The sequence below is a fragment of the Augochlora pura genome, chromosome 1, assembly GCF_028453695.1.
Source record: "Augochlora pura isolate Apur16 chromosome 1, APUR_v2.2.1, whole genome shotgun sequence".
NCBI classification, from domain to species: domain Eukaryota; kingdom Metazoa; phylum Arthropoda; class Insecta; order Hymenoptera; family Halictidae; genus Augochlora; species Augochlora pura.
Window position 1 is genome coordinate 4705807 of NC_135772.1, and position 14785 is coordinate 4720591.

Here is a 14785-nt window from a genome sequence, read left to right on the forward strand (position 1 = left end):
ATACACGTTAAATGACTGGAAGTAAAACAAAATGGCGGACAACAAGATGGACGCGTCGCAAGGAACGTTCTCGATGCCCTTATCATCGTGATGCTGTTCGCAGTTTGCAGTGACGAAGGATTTGCTGGTTGGCCCTGCCTCCCCCCCAGAATAGGTACAGAGTTCCTCTGTAGCAAAGTACCCAGACATGAATTCCATCAGACCCCTCATCCTTTCGCGCCATACCTGTAAGTGCCCGCCAATTGTTCCTTCGCTTCCCCCACTCTTTTTTTCTTGGCAGGGAATAGCATACCATTAGGGGTTCCAGGGAAAAAGTAGGAAAAACGAAGGATTAAGCGACTAGAACATGTTGGCACGATGCGAAAGGGTAAGGGGGCCCAGGCGTGGCCCAAATTTGAGTATCTTACTCCGGAATATTGTTATCAATAGAAGGGGTGGATAACGCGAGAATTATATAATTCTACTTAAGGGCCGCAAAGGGTTGTACATTTGTAATCAACTAATTGCACTCATTGTCAACTAACCGAGGAAGTAGATAGGCTATAGTTGTCGTGACTGTTGGCAGTCAATCCATTCGCCTCTTCTGTTAATTCACAAATCTCGATTAGCGAAGGTATTCAGGCTCTCTCAACTCTCGACAAGTATACTTCGCGCCACCGGCGTGGCCGCCGGGGCCCGCGCATGATATACGAAATTGAAACGTCACATAAAACAGATTAAGGCGACGTATAATGAAAGGGCAATTACGGTGTAGCCGCGCGTTTGGCCAGTATTATCGTCGCGTACTCGAATGTGTATTTCTTTCGGGCTGGAACGCGACGCCCGGGCAGTAAATGTCAATGCATCGTCGTACTAAAAAGTTAAGCGGTCGTGGTATGCGGTTAGGGACCTATTTTTGGAGTGGGTGTCGTTAGAGAAAGAGAAAAAGAATCGCCTCTGATCGAAATTTTTTACGACTCCACTCCCTTTCGGCCGTTTCTTTTCGTCGACGGAAACGAGTTGAAGGTTTAACCTTCTGCCCAGGCAATTACAGGACTTGATAAAGTAGGGACACCACTGTCCAAAAATATCTTACCAGAGTTTAACACACTGTGGAGAGACTCGAGTATCCGAATACTGTTTACTCGAATATCCTTGGCGTGGTTTTCTCTCGCTCTAGTGGCTCGGAAATGTTAGAATTTTTCATAGAAATTCTTAGATGCCACAAAGAACACTAATTGAGGTGCAAGTTATCAAGATGCTAAATAGTGTTGGTCGTTAGCATCTTTTAAAAGGATACTCTGGATCAAACCGTGCAAACTTATTGTCGTGTACCGTGGATTGTTCTAATGTCCACTGTAAATTAGCGAAAAAAATTTGTAACGACTTAATTCTACCATAAAATTAAAGGAAAAGGTCCGAACTTTACGATGCTGTTTATAGCGTGCTCGGGAGAAATGTTTGAAACTTTATAGAGACGTTGAACTTTCGCACCTTTTCGGTATCGCGAATAAACCCTCGGATGACGGAGGCGGTCGCTATTCGCGAGAGTTCACGCGATGATAATACTAACTTCGGTTATTCTCAGGTTAATTTTTAAATCAAGGATGAGTTATGGCGTTGGGGCAGTCTCGCAACCGGTTCAATTTCGTTCGAATTATTTTGTTCCGTATATCATAATCGAAAGCCAATTATTGTTCGCGCCAGTATATTCAGATTGCGATCAAATTGCACCTGCAATTGAATGCGGTTGGGCTTCGACGCAAATAAACTTGTATCTTTGTTCAATCGACGGCGCGCATTAATCAGCTCTCTTAATGATTTAAACGCGTAAGAAAGCACGGTAATTGGCAGTCCTTCGGTAACTGAAAAAGATGTCATTCTGGAGGTTCATTAGAGTGAAGAGAAAACGATTACCGGTGGATTTTTAAACTTTATGGAAGAAAGCATTAAAAGTGCAAAGGTTTGTTCACAAGTACCGTGTCCTTTGCTTATACGTTACGGTACTGCTTATACGTTATTCTAAAAGCTTTTTAATGACAATGCTTTGACACCAGAATTGCGGAGCTCTAAAAATGGCTAATTTATTTTACCTTGTGAGAACGTCTTACGAAAACATCTTGATAACAGCAATAATCGCGAAATAAAAGATCTCGAACCAGTTATTTTGACTGGTTTGGTCATTCTAGCGTTGAAAAGCGACTAAATAAAGCGAAATCATCAACCCGATGCTCAACTGAATCTTCGAAAGTCGATATCATATAGTTCGGCCGACTATTTACACGATACGCCCACGAACTATACGAACATCGACCTGCGGGATGTTCATAACAAGTCGATTTTTTTTGACGATTACTTCATCGGTCCCAAATAAGTGAATTTCCGTGCCAATCTTTTAATGCCTTTTAATCCGATAGGCCGCCGTCATAGTAAAAACGTTTATTGATTGCTTATTCTCGCCGAGACGGAACATTTGCATTTAAATACTATTTTAAGATTATTTTGCGTACGTCGAAACCATTTCTCGGATATTGAACGAGAACACAAGTAATCGATTCGAATGAAATGTTAGTTACTTTGTTATCTGCTTATTTAGCACAAATTGTAATATTTCATTCATTTCATATTTGATTAGATCTTCGAATCATTGAATGTTTGCATAGTAGTTTATACTGCGTTAAATGAACCGGGCCTGTGCGTTCACCCGACAAGGTAACAAATTCGAGTGGATACATGACGTGTCGCGCGTGAAAAATTGCGGTCCTGTTGTTTTTTGTCCTCGTATAATTGATCGTTAACGCTGGAATGCGTGTTGAACATCGGAAGAGATGAATTTTGTGCTTGTCCCGATTTAAATGAGGAATATTTCCTTTATCGTAAACGGCAAGTTTATGCGTGCATATAGTAAAGTATTTACGAGTTTACTTAAAAGTATCTAAGGATAAAACTACCTCTAATGAGACTGGAAGCTATAAAGATCGCAATCGCGCATTAAAACGTCAATAACTGCAGTGATCGTGGCAGAAATAATCTACAGCCGCGTGTTGATGTTTTAGCGACAGTGGACTCGGATGTTGGAGAGACTGACGCGGTACGATAGTCGAATAGATACGTCAAATGACGGACAGTCGTCCTGTCAACGGTTGGCCCGTGGCGGAATTCCGAAAAGCGGCGACGAAAAAAACGGAACCGTGGCAGGATAGTGGACAATGCTCGAGCGCATTATGCAAATCGAGCACGGACACCGGTGCCCTGTTCCGCGGGACATGACTTTGAAAAATCATCGGCGGTTCTGTATATCAGAAATTCGACCTGTGGCGGACGGGGGATGGGAACGAGGCCAGGAGTGGGACCGAGCGATGCTTGGTGGTGTAAGCACCGGTTGACCTTGCGAAAAATGCAAATCCCGGAGTGCCTCTTCCCGCCCGTAAAGGACGATTTAAATTATACGAGACACCGGCACGGCGTCAAGAAACTGGATCGTCGGTTTCCCTCTTGATTGTATCCTTCGGCCGACGAAACGACATGTTAATTTTCGCGCGACAATCGGCGACGCCCCGCCAGTCGGAAAAATGCGAAGAATTCTGTCCTCGTGTTTACCCGATCGCAAGGCACACAGCCGCCCGTCGAAAAACATTTCGGCTCTCAGACACTATTCCGACACTTTTGTATCGTGCTTTTATGATCATCGGACTCGTAAGCGTTACTGCAAATAAGAGGCACGATCAAAAGGTTCCTGGAATCTTTCCGTTCCAGATCTTTGTTATCTCGTCGAGCCTATCTTCTTTGGCGACGTTCAAGCACATCGTTGCAGTACGTAGTTCATTTCAGTGGCTTTACTCACAACCGTGTCATGAATTTATATATAACATTTTTCTTTTTTAATAGATTTTTAATCAGAGGATACGGAAATTGGAACGGGAACGAAGACTGGGACATTCTAATTGCACTTGGTGACTGCAGTTAGTGTGAAAAGCGAAAAATATCTCGTACGATACAATGGCGCGACGCCCTATCGAAAAATCGTTTAGGGTACATGTTTGCTCGAGATTGCGGATGCGATTATCCAGCTCGGACAACATCCTCCGCGCCTGAGTATCGCTTCACCGTCGCGGCACTCTATCAATATCGTTTTTTTACGGGCATTATCGCCGGAATGAACCACGAAACGTGAATATTCATGACCGTTGATCGACGCCTGTCGACGAACAAGCTCGCTGACGACCGGGTCCGGACATAATTAATCAGACTGCCGGAATTCCGTGCAGACCGCATTTATTAACCGGCCGATGTGTCGACGTTTATCGATCGCATGCTGAAACATCGTGTCCCGTCGATCATCCGCGAGCCGGGGGCAAAGAAACGGACCCCATCTTCCTTGGCCACCCGCATCTGCATACGAGCAAACTTTCGAGGACCATTTCTCAATTTTACTTGCTTCGAAGCCGTGCCGCACTCTGGCACCGACACGCAATTAATGCTTCATTGTACCGTTGTATATTGTTAGCGTGGCAGATGCAGATGAAATGTGACGAATGAGGATATCTCGACGATAGTGTGAGTGATTATTCAAAATGACCACTTTTACTTGTTCATGATGAAAACTATAATACGAAGACACTTCCAATGCGCTGAGGAAAATCTTAGTTCGCGTAGCTTGTAGTACGACGAGAAGTAGAATCGGTGTGTCATAGCCAGACACACTACTCTTGACTCCTATTCAATGGTATGTATTATATTCTCAACCTAATTATTCTCGAAAGCGAATTCTTAATTTTGCCCCTCTCAATGACTATCATGCGGTGTAATATAAAGATTTGACCCTTTTTTATCTTGATTCTCAGGTTCAAGAACAATTTTAATATTCACAGTGAAGAGACTAGGAAGTATAAAGTTTAGAATTGTGGAAAACATCCATTCCATATGCACTGATCTAATAGAATCAATTAATTTGATTAGTGTACCCAAGTCGGTCGCGACTTACACCATTGATTGAGTGCTGAAGACTTGAACTTAATTAATTCTGTTCTCGGCTGATAAGAAACGACTTTCGGTGCAGGAGTTTTGTTTTATCGTATTTGGGGAATGCAGCACCGTGCAGCGAATCGAATGATGCCCGATGACAGAGAAATATTGTCTTCCTTATTATCTCGGAATTCGAGACACATTCGAAAAATCGTGCATTGAAAAAACTCGCGCGATGAAACCGGACGATGATGTAGCTTGTCGCATTATAAACCGGACGTTATAATTTATTCTTATAGTATAAATAATTGACGTCGATACAAATGATCCTGACAATTACGATAAAATCGTAAATAAACGTTACGGATGAAATACGTTTTCGGACGCGTCCATTCACGTTGCTGTCCGTTCCTTTTTTTATGTTGCCGATGATAAAACGGCGTTTCATTTAAATATATCAGATTATTCAATCTGTCGCCGTGTTATTTATTTCGCGTTGTTATTTATACGGGGAAAATTGTGACACGGAGAACTGTTTCACGATGCGCTGTGAAATCCTGCTTGGATGCCTTGTAAATCATTCGATCAAAGCGGAAAGGTGGTGTGGTCATTATTTCTACAGCTACGGAGAGACGAATTATTAATGAGACACGGCTGATGCGTTACAAGAAGAATCGCATTCATAATCTTATGAATTTTTAAGCAATGCATTGATATATGGGCGTTGCGTGGTCATTAAAAGCATATACGATGCTTGCTAATTGTTATAGGCTAAAATAAATGTTTGTGTGGTTCCGCGAGCATTATTGCGCTTGAATTTTTTAAAATATTAGATGGTCTAGTTTACTATGATGTGTGACAGTACGCTGAAATTATTCTAATCGATTTGAAATTGTTTCCGGTTTTTCTCCAATCATTTATAATGCAACTACCCAGACGGACGCAGTTACGAAAATTACCAGAAGACAAAGAGTTAATTTTCCTGTCTCGATAGCATTATAATACGCAAGGGAAATCTTGCACGACTCGTTGCTAGATCGTATCGTGTCCGACACGTTGTTGTTTAAACATTCTATCTACGGATTATACGCGCGGAACGGATTTCTTCAAAACGCTTGCGTACATTGGACAAAATATCAAATTTCAATGGCACGATAACGATCCGATAATATTTTACCCGGAACGATGTCCATAATATGTATTCGTGGGCAAGGGACACTGGACACAGGCCCAGCCGGTTTGTTTCGTTATAAATATCATGCATCCAATCTTAATGTCAATCTCCGGTTCAAGCATGCTACCGTCTTACGTGCTCGGTCGGACCAAACCAACGAAAACTGATCGGAGGTCTAACTGACAACCTTTTCCCAAGACTACTCCGCCGGCCAATTAATTATGCAGTAGGAACACAATAAAATAAGGAGAAAACGGTCGCAATAAAATTACCGTAGATAAGGTAGAGGGGAATCCTCTGTGGTACTGACCACCTTAAGCATTTCTACTGTAACTTAGTGCACATCGCTTTGTCAGTAAGAAAAAAATATCAGAGATATCATTAAGATATATTTCGTATCCTGATTATTTTTTTATATAACTCGGCTTATTAAAAACGATTAGAGAATGTTCTTTAACCCCTTTGGTTATATAGGTGTCTCTAGTCACGTTCGATAGAAATAGCGTTAATTCCATTTTATCCGAACGTGAACTCTGGATATTTAAATGGAAATTTACAAGTAGCCGGGATGATCAGCAGACTCCGATCATATAAAATTGTCCAGTTATGAGAACTGGTTGTCTCCTGCCGAGCTCGTATAAATGAAGTTCTACCGTATTGTCGTCTGAAATGTGCTCGGCTCTGAATTCATGAGACAGCCCCACAGCAATGTCACATGAAGCGATGCAAGGAACATTTTCAGAACCCGAAGACCGACTACTGTGCACTTATGTCTGACGGTTGCCCGATGAAATGTCTCGCGTTACCTGTTTCCTTGTTTTCGAGCGTTCCACCGATTAATTGTGCGTGTATCGCGTCATTTGCAACTGCGAGGCGTTCAGCTCGTTTTAATGGATGCAGAGACTACCCACGGCCGCTATCGACCTTACGGAATCCGCTCCCGCATATGCGTCATTGCGTTTTATTCCATCCGTTGTTCGTTCGCGGGGTACGTGTGCACTTGGTCAACGGTAGCCATAGCAATGCGGACCCGGAGCCGGAAATCGGTATCGAACGTGTGGGAAGTACTGACCTAACATTCACAATCAAAGAATTAACGCTAGGAGTCTTATCAGCACACCGTCAGCTATAATTTTTCTATAACTTTTTCGCTGTATCTTGGTATCCGTAAAAATACCATGAGGTCATCGAATTGCACGAAACGTCTTAATTTTATAGATCATTGAGCGAAACTATACTTCTATATCTGATCTCTTGACGTAACAAACTATGAAATCGGGAGAAACGTCCTTGAATTAGTACTTGTTACTACAACACATAATGCAATCCCTGATATTAATGAATCGAAAGTTTCGAAGGCTTAAAACATTTACTTTTCTCTCGTAACTCTACTAGTGAAGTAACACAGCAGGCTTTCACGTGGCGCACAGTAGTGCCCTCGATCGCAACACGCGCGGAAATATTATTTTTTAACGGAACGATTCTAGTCCGACAGATTTTCGCGAATTTTTTCCGGCTGGCGTCCTTGTGACGTCAAGCTTCTGTCGACCTGAAACGGAATTTCGCGCGTCACGCGTTTAATGTGTAACGCAATCGGTGTAACGGCCCGATGAAATCTTGCTCTTTTACCCGCAACCAATTCGACCAATCGAATGGAATTAGCTGGAACGACCTTTCTCATTTTTGTTCAACGAAAATAACCGAGATTTTCATGGTCAACGATCGTAATTGGGAAACCATTTCTGCGCTGTTACGTTCTACGAAAAATTGTATTCACTTTCGCCCCATCTCGCCACCCACCGTTTCGTCCTAAGTAGTGATTCACAGCGCAATGAAAAATCCCAGTTTACAATACAATACGTATATGCGTAACTTCCACTTTCTTTTATAATAATAAGTCATTTAATAATCCCCCTGTTATGCAATGATTTTATTCAGATTAATTTGTATTAATTTAACAAGACAACACTGTGCATTAAGTGTTTATTAAGACTATTCAACCAAAAAGTATGAGCATTTTATATGCATTATTCAGCATATATAATGACTTTCTTGGTACGGTAGGCCACGTAAGATTTTTAAAGGCGTAGAAATCCCGTGGATCCGCGCAAGAAATAACTATATCCGATGTAACCTTGTGTAACGATTACACGCAGAAATTCCTGAAGTTACTAATCGGGAGACAAAATTCCGCTCGTTTTATATTAATCACCGGTTTGGACGAATCATGAATGAAATCACGAGAATTCTCGGGTCTTCCCGAGCCGGTCGATGTATCAGCAGTCGATGATGTTCTCTCACACGGTTGAGGATGGAACGGAATAATCCAATAACTTCTGTTCAAGGTTCATACGTTGCGGTAGGCAACGGTTCTGATGATTAAGAGTATCAGATGCTTCCTTTTAATTTAAGACGCTTTAAATTATATTCAATTTTGTTTTAGTGGGATGTTAATTGACACGAGTACAATGGAACCTCTATTACCCGAAGAGGATGAGAATCTCCTAAAATAGACAACGTGCTCTGTATGGTGAGGAAGCAATGTCAATGACAGAGTAAGTAGAACAGTATAAAGGAGCTCTTAAGAGTCTCATCATTTTAAATAAATTAATATAACATCTATTACTTTAGGGCGATAAAGGAAGCGATGTTCGTTTAACCAGTGATGCTCGATCACGGACCAGTAGACACTTAATCGGTAGCAGGATCTTTGGAAAGTACATTTAATAATCCCTCTAAATCCATACCGTGCTTGGCGATGATAAAGATAAGGATTTAAACCCGTTCGGTTACCGCCCCGTGATTTATAACGAATGCACGTGTACATATTGAATGTACCGACTGAAATACTGCATTTAAACGAGTTGGTTCTTTTTACTACAGAAATGGTAATGCTAGGTTGTTCAAAAGATTGTCTTCTTTTCGTGTAATATTGACGAAGTGTTATAGCAAATTTTTACTATATAAATACTTGCAGATATTTCCATAAACGTTCGTTTTTATTAGTAGAAATGATCGCAGCGAAACACCCTGTATATAGATGAATCATTGAGGATTCAAAAACTGTGCAGCATGTTTTTTCACCACGATCTCTTTTTCTTACGAATTTCTCAATGTTGCGCAGTTTTTCCGTGTCAAACGAACAGAGTTCGCAAAAAGAACTTGGCCATGTTACACGAATTCTGTTGAACGAAGCAATCAATTTTCAGCATTATGATTCCCTACACGGCGCCCACAAAGTTGATTCCGTTGAAGTATTATAAATTAGTTCTCTAGAACTGGTCTTGGTACCAGCATTCTTTTTCTTTTTAACATTTTACGCTTCGCTGAAATGTGTGAAGGAAAACTACATTGGTATACGTGACAGCACAGCTTATAGGATGTAGCAAACGTTTAGGTAGCAAACTGAGCAGGAAACAATGTTTTAATAATTATTTATATATTTTTATTTGTTCGTTTTATTTCTCGTCCCGGTGTCTTGATAACTTACGAATATTATTTTAGTTTTCATTGAAATTGCAAGATAAACGGAACATGTTTACGCATGACGAGTATATTCATCGAAAGCAACTTACCGGTTAAATCGATATCTGGAACCAGCGGCACGAACAGACGTCGGAGAAGGACGGCGGAAGCAACATCATCCATTAGAAGTATTCACAGCAGGTAGCCGTTATTTTGGCCACTTGCGATTTAGCCTCGAGCTGGAGTCGTCGAGCGACAAAGAGAAAAAGAATTCCAGAATCACGTTCCACCGTGGAATCCGGTAGCCGAATCGAATAAAAGCCGTGTGAAATGGAAAAAAATAATAGAATATATTTACGTTCATTTAAATCAAGCCCCCGACGACCGTCGAGCCCGGGGCTTAGGGTAAAAGGCTCCATTTCTTTGTGAGCGAAAATATTTAGGCATTTTCGGATAGATATATATCTTTTACGGGACAATTAAATTATATTCCAATTAGTGCGACAGTTTAATTTTTTCCTTGTTATTCTTCTGATAAATTTGGTGAACATTGCAATTTTGCTATAGAAACCACAGCCCTGCATTGTTTGAACTAAAAAAAGGGGAAGCGATGACATATGTGTAAAATTGTTTTTTAATTTAGACTCGATCAAGTTGACAGCGTATAGTGATAGCATAATTATAATATATGTGGTGAGGAGATGTTATCGGGTCATCTTGTGAGCTGTCGTTTCATTTGCATAATGGCCGGAGAAGATATAGAATCCGGCGATAGGTATAAAGTTTTATAGATTTAAAGAGGAATATGGATTTTTCGAGGAACTTCTAATAATTTATCAGGCAGACATTATTTAGAATTGATAACGAAATCGTACGGTTAATTAGGAAAGAAGGTAAAATGGAATGTACGAAAACAAATTAGTTTAAGAACCGGCTCACAGTGCGTCGCGGCCTTTGCTTTTTTACTAACATTAAGAGAGAGCTTCTAACTTTGTTATAAATAATATTTCCCGTAGAACCGCGTGCATCTGCTTATAATTATTAATTGGTGGGAGTTGCTCTTTTTTAACAAATAGGACAAAGGACGTTTCGATAAAGCGATCTCCCGGCTGCGAACTTCGTTGGCGATTCTTCGGCGAAGAACAAAGGTGAAGGGGTTCCATTAATTCTGCGGCGAGCCAAGAAACGTTATCTCCTTTTATAACGATCGCAAAAACTGCTACGACAAAATCAAGCAGGTGAACGTGACGAAGGAAAAAATGATGTTCTGCGAGCTGTTATATCTTTTCCCATGACACTGGAATGCACTTTGGCAAATTGGGAGAAATACAGCCAGTGATTTATACTGGAATGCACTTCTCTGTTATGCAGGTATTTCAAAAGAAATAACTGTATAGAAACTATGTATACAGGGTGAGTATATATTTAAATAACTTATCAGATATTTGTTGTGCGAAAAAATTGTTTCAAAGGATTGAAAGGTCATTGTGGAGAGAACACGTATATTGTTTACACTGGCTGTAGATTGACATGATTATCAAAGTTGTTTGTTTTACACAGGATTTCGAAGACCGACGGTCTTCCAGCTATAACTTGGCGATCCTTTAATCTTGCGGAAGGGCGTATCACCGCAAGCAGGATGTTCGGCGTTGCGCGTTGGATAATCTCAAGAAGAGAACGCGGAAAATGTAAAGTTGCTACGAAATCTGAAAACAGACACCATCCTGTCGGCGAGAGCGTCCTTCTCGGTTCGAAAGTTGGAAGAGATTAAGTCGATTCGATCAAGCGATTACCCGTTTGACAGATTAATACTCGTGATAACCGGTCGAGGAAAGGCGAAAAGAGGGAAAAAGGGATCAGGGAAAAAGGCAGCGAGACGCCCACGGCGCAGTCATGTCCTTCATCAAACCTTTATCTGGAATACACAGCAACGAGCTCGTAATATTCGCAAGGCGGCGCGGCGCGGCGTGTCGGTGTTCGTCCGCGCGACGGCCACGATTTATTGCCAGCTGATACCGCGAGCGTAATGCATTCATTATATCGGAAAGTGAGCGAGCAGCCGCGGGTGGACAAAAGTCACCGATGTTATCCATAATACGGGAGAAGGGCGTTGGTGTTTTGCGCTCCTTCGTTTTTGTTTATCCGCCGGACATCGTGCGGCAAATCCCCGGGCTCCGGGAAGATACGTATCCAAGAGTTTGGTCGTCCGCGTCTGCTGACCTCTTGACCGGCGACGAAACAATGCCGCGGCCGACGGAACAATGCAGCCAGAGAGATATGCCTAGGTCGCGGCTGGCCTTCCAATATAAGCCGACGCTTCGTCCGCGCGGCCGGCGGAATTCCAGCGTGCGAGCAGCCCGCTCGCGGAGTAAATGCACCGCTTCGCTCGTACGAGAGAAGCCGTGCCAGGCATCCGAGTAATGCAGATAAAAGGAAAATTTAGCTCCACGATCGACGCCAGCTTCGATGTACCTCTGCTCGAGAAAGAAAAATCCGGGACCAGAAATCGCGGGGACGCGACACAACGCCGGAGATCCGAGCCGCACCGGAAAAACCGGCCGGTTCTTGTTCCGGAATCGCAGATTAATCCCTTGTTGCGCCACTTTCTTCGCAGTTGTAATAACTATAACATTTTTTATTGCTTTTAATATTGATAAAAAGAGAATCAAATTTAATATAATATGATATATATTATTAGATGACTGAGTTGTGTTTGCGGAACCGGCTTTGGAAGTAATACCGTTAGAGGAACATTAATATTCTTGTCGTGTAGGTGTTACCTCATATAACGAGCACCTATTATTTATGAAATTAAGTTACGAGCTTTGTCCTGTTAATTAGCATTAATCGGAACACCATACGTTTGCGCTACGCTCGTAGGCTGTGAACTGGCAATCTCGGAGATTTCGATGACTGGTCGCGAACGAATTCGAGCCGGAGAGGGGGCTACCCTTGTCACATGAAAAACTGGCAGGATCCTTAACGCTCTTGACTTAACGAAGGCCGCGCCGTTTATATACGCAAGGTCGGTTATTCATCCGTGCTTATTGCACAAGAATCTCGTTAAATCGCTTTGTATTCCTCAATAGTCATCCGCAGCGCCGGTCTATCGTGACGCCTGGAGAAATACCAGAACGGTTCCGTGGCTCAATTCGGGGAAACGATCATGTTAATGGCCCTCTCGTGCAATCTACAGTAGCTCTGGGTGATATCCAATTTCAAAAGTGACGAATATTCAGGAACAAGTATAGGATTACGTCAAATGCTTTAGTATCTTTGTTGCAGAAACGTCGTGGGACAACTATCTTTATTTTCTACTCATATGTACTCGCTCCTCCCTCACTCAGGTAGGGAGGTATTGGCTCATTAAGTTCAGATGCTTTCGAGTAGCAAATCTTCACGCGTAATAAATCTCGCGCAATTAATTGTCCTCGATCACAACCATAATGGAGTCGTGTAGACGAGACGAGAGAAACGTGGAAGCGTTCCAAAAGTTTCGCTGACTGATTCGCAGCTAAATCGCCGGTGCTCGATCTTGCGGAACCGTGAAAGGTACTACGAAAAGACGGACATTAAGGGCACGTGGGCGGTACGCCCCGAAGTCGGAGGCGCAGCATTCTTATTTTTATAGAAGCCAGCGACGCGTCGTTTACTCCATGGCCTTCGAATCACGGTAACGAGCGTTATCCACCTAATTAACGAACGAATATCTTTTTGCAAGCTCGTAAAACCGCAACGAACAAACGAATGTGGAACGCCGCGAGCAAGGAAGAATTCAACAAAGAACTGAACAAAAAGGTAACAACATTTTTCTTCTTCGTTAATTATATGCTCTGGTTATAATATTCACAATAGGTAAATTATATTTAAAAACCATGTCCACTTGAATGGACAAATAAAAAGGTGTTCTAAGCATTCTCTATTAACACGTAGTTAGTTAGCAATACTAACAATTCTGATGACGGTAATTCATCAATGTCAGATTTTCCTTTCAGTTCTACGTTGATTAGAACTTGATAAATTAACGACATTAACGTGATTCGATCATTACGGTTAAAACTACGCGCTCGCAGCGTGTAATGCACGTTTCGCAATACTTTCTCTTACAATGTACTATGGTAACAAAAACTTCGACTTGAATATCACGGTCATAACATTAGCGCACAAACGAGGTGAACTAGTGCCCCGGAAAAAAGCGCCTGGACGCCGATCAGATCGTTACTATGCTTGATTTGTCGTTAAAGGAGTGACCGAAAGGTAGAAGCCTAGGAAATAGACTTTCCTGTGCTGTTGGAACTAATTTTTAATCGTTGCTATAACAACCATTTCGCCATTATTTAATTCATTCACATTGGACAATTATTATTAGAAATAGTAGAATTTTGTGTTTGCTGCCCTGCAATTATTTTAAATATTTAATTTTATAAATGAACTATTTGATTGTCAAATGTTTTCGAACGCCGGACATTTTTGTGCAATACAATTTCGTTTTCCTCTGCGTTCCGACGCGTATGGTCGCGACGGGATTTCCTTTTTTCGTAAAAACTCTCACTCGAATTTTGCGTATTCGGATCGCGTATGCAGAACGTGATGCTCCGAACGTAACTACACTTTTAACTCGAATTTTTAACACTATTAAATTCAAGTGATGAAATGATCTTACTTTCAACATTTTACGTAACACTGTCAATGCCTTTGCATTAACAAAGTTATTCGAATTGTTGAATTGTTACTTCCTTAACGTTAGAACAAACGTATAAAATATATGGAAGGCACTGCGATACTAATATACAATTACGAATATATTCAACATTATTTTATGCCGATAAAAATATATATAAATTATTCAGTGCCCAGTAGTGGTCGTCACAGGAATTTTGACAGTTCCCGGAGCCTTGCTTTACCTTCCCCCGCGTCTCGATTTCTTAGCAACCTGTTTGCTAACCTGGCAACTTGAACCGGAGCAAAAAATGGTAGAAAACCAACAATGGGCCTCTAAGAAATACCCTACTGGCGGACACGACGCATAGAAAGGTTTTCTCCATCTAGCTGGTCGAAATTATGATTCTCGTTTAATATTAAACCCACGGGAGCAGTCAAATGTCCGTTTCTCAACCCTCGTATGACGACCATAAGTCACTCGAGGGTAAAACTATAAGCTGGGCTTAATTAAAAAATATTTTCTGTAATGTAATGTGTAAA